Source organism: Etheostoma spectabile, chromosome 6, assembly GCF_008692095.1.
Source record: "Etheostoma spectabile isolate EspeVRDwgs_2016 chromosome 6, UIUC_Espe_1.0, whole genome shotgun sequence".
In the NCBI taxonomy this organism is placed as follows: Eukaryota; Metazoa; Chordata; class Actinopteri; order Perciformes; family Percidae; genus Etheostoma; species Etheostoma spectabile.
The window spans coordinates 23,406,104-23,408,996 of NC_045738.1; the positions used below are offsets into that span (position 1 = coordinate 23,406,104).

At 38.3% G+C, this 2,893-nt stretch overlaps 1 protein-coding gene across 3 annotated transcripts in view; it reads left to right on the forward strand.

Moving 5' to 3' along the window:
- LOC116690692 (furin-like protease kpc-1) overlaps positions 1-2,893 on the forward strand; it is a 298,529-nt gene that overhangs the window by 1,455 nt on the left and 294,181 nt on the right. The gene's annotated exons all lie outside the window — the stretch shown is intronic.

Here is a 2,893-nt window from a genome sequence, read left to right on the forward strand (position 1 = left end):
TTTAGCTAACAGCTAATTCGGCTAACCACTAGCTAAGATAGCATGTAAAAGGTTCTACTTTACTTGTGCAAATTTAAAATACAATCTCTCAATACTTGTCTTTATTATTACTGTAAAGTCTAAATATAGGTGTTCCACTGTTTAGTTTGAGTAACGTTATTTTAGGCTGAATCCAGCTGTCAGCTAGCGGTTAGCAGAGTTAGCTGTTAGCTAAACTAACGTCGTTAGCTTTCCGGTGGAGGCTAACAGCAGACGCTACTGTGAAACAGCTCGTGCAGTGCCGTAAATCCTTGTACATCAGTTTAAAAAAAAAATACACACACAGGTGTTTTTCTGCCTGATTAGACCTCGTGGTATCTGGGTGGAGCTAGCTGAGCATAGACCTTTTTCCGCATGAGATGTTTTGACTTGGTACAGAAGGAAAAGCACAGGTCTCAGTAGCCTGTAACGTTTTTCATTTTTTTTCATTTCATTTCATATATTTATTATACAGGAAAGTTAGAAAAAGTAACATTACATTACAATATAAAAATGGGCCTGACTCAGTTTAAAACTGGTTTTCAGCAGGTTCCTGTTCTGCAGAAACATAAAACATGGTACAGCACGTCAGGACAAACATTAATACAAGACATCGATATAGAAAAATAGATTTCGACAAATGAAATCCACAATACAGTTACATAAGGACAAAGACATTTATACAAAACATCAGCTGGGCTGAACAAATACGGTCAGTGCAAACAAGGCTAGGACAGTACACAAACAAATTAATTAATGTGTGCAAGTGTAACTGTTGATAAGGAGTTGTTTGTATGCCTTTTTAAAATATGTGGTAGATGATAGTGTTCTGATGTGATACGGAATGTCATTCCAAATCTTTGTATATGTATAAAAAAAAGATTTCTGACCAAAGTTGTTTTTGTATGGGGGAACTGGGATAAGTGCTTGTGAGAACGACCTAGTGAGGCGACCTGGTCTCACGTGTGTCGGAAAAGGTGCAACAAGTGTTGGTAAGGCGGTATTTTGAATCTGAAAATAAAATGCAATTGCGTGGCTGTTTCTAAAGTTTTCATAAGTCAGAGCCTTAGAGCGTTCAAGAGCAATACAATGGTGAGACCACTTTAGACCACGTCAACGGTGTTGCATTCAGGTGCCCAGGTAAGCCATGCCAAAGACCCATCATGCACATAACCAGGACCTGACACACCTAAATGGAATGCATTTATTGTTAATATTATTTAATATAGGGCTGGGCGATATGGAGAAAATCAAATATCATGATATTCTTGACCAAATACCTCGATATCGATACCGCAACGATATTGTAGTGCTGGCTATTGGTGCTTTCACAAAATATATACACAATAAAATTTTTTTTTTTAAATCATCAGTTATGTGGATATAATGACTAAGTGGGTAAAGGCCAATAATAGTTACACTAGTCTGGTAAGATCAGGAAATGACATCACTTTACTGTAATGTAGCCTTTAAAATCAAGAAAAGACAACACTTATGTCATATTACGATATCCAGAACTCTAAGACGATATCAAGTCTCATATCTCGATATTGATATAGTATCGATATATTGCCCAGCTCTATTTTAGTTACACCTGTGCTTTCTATGGAGCCCTGAAACTGACCAGTCAAAATTAAACAATGTATCAATTTATCTAACATTTATTTATATTGAATGTAATAATTTACATTAAATACTTATGCAGAGTTTAAAAACAAATTTATCCATTTTACTTTTTACATTGCCAATTTCCCTTTAAAAATGTGTGTGTGTGTGTGTGTGTGTGTGTGTGTGTGTATTTACTGAGGTTCTCAAACTCTGCTTAGCTCAGCATCCCGGCGGTAGGAAAATATCGTGATAACGATACTACTTGCGATAAACAAACCAATATTAAAGTGTACTCAGTTCTGCATTTCTGCTGCTTTCAGTATTCTGTCAAAATACAACAAATTGCTTGTTGGATTTTAAACCATTGAAAGGAAATCATTTCCAAAATTCTTTCTTTGCATCTTTTATATCATTGATCTGAAACACCTGGAACACTTGCTTGTTTGTCCAAGATGCCCCCCCCCCCCCAACCTTGTAGTCACACTGCTACTTTTGCTGTGATAACACATTTTTGGAAGCTATATTGTTCACTCGTTCACAATAGAAAGATACAAACACTGGATACCTCCTTTTTAATCAAATTAATTGATTTCATTAGTGTTGATAATTGGAGTTGATGTAAATGTAGTGGCCAGCGAGGGTTAGCCTGGAAATCCAGACCCAAATCCGAAAGATTAAGGATATGGGTTTGAGTAATGGAAGTCGGCCATCTTGATGACCCGCACCAAGCGTGCATTTGAATATCTCACTGCACGCAATTGGATAACACTACGACCAATCACAACAACACACGGGGTGACGTATCCAGAGCCCCGTACGCCTAGCTACCAGTGGAGCTAACTGGTAGATCAGACTAGAGCCTGACTGATATTTCGGCCGGCCAATATTAGGCATTTCCCAAACTATCGGGATCGGGATTGGCATTTCTAATCATTCATAAGTCATTCATCAGAATCATTTATAATAAAAAATACCTATGATTCTGATAACTTAATAATTAAAAAATAAAAGAAAGGCGGCCTGAAATGAACACCCGACCACCTGCTAAATATGTGTGAATTTTGCAATTGGCGGGTAACACTGTCAATCTCCCTGCCACATTGGCTGGTAGCCAATGAGAATGGAGTGATTGAGAAGCGTAACTATCGGTACGCAGGGTACGCAGTTGCTTATGGGCGCCTTCCCAATCAGGGGCCCACATCACTGGAAGACAGTGATCGACAGCCGGGGCCCCCTATCGCATTTTCATTACTCGCGACAATCCCAG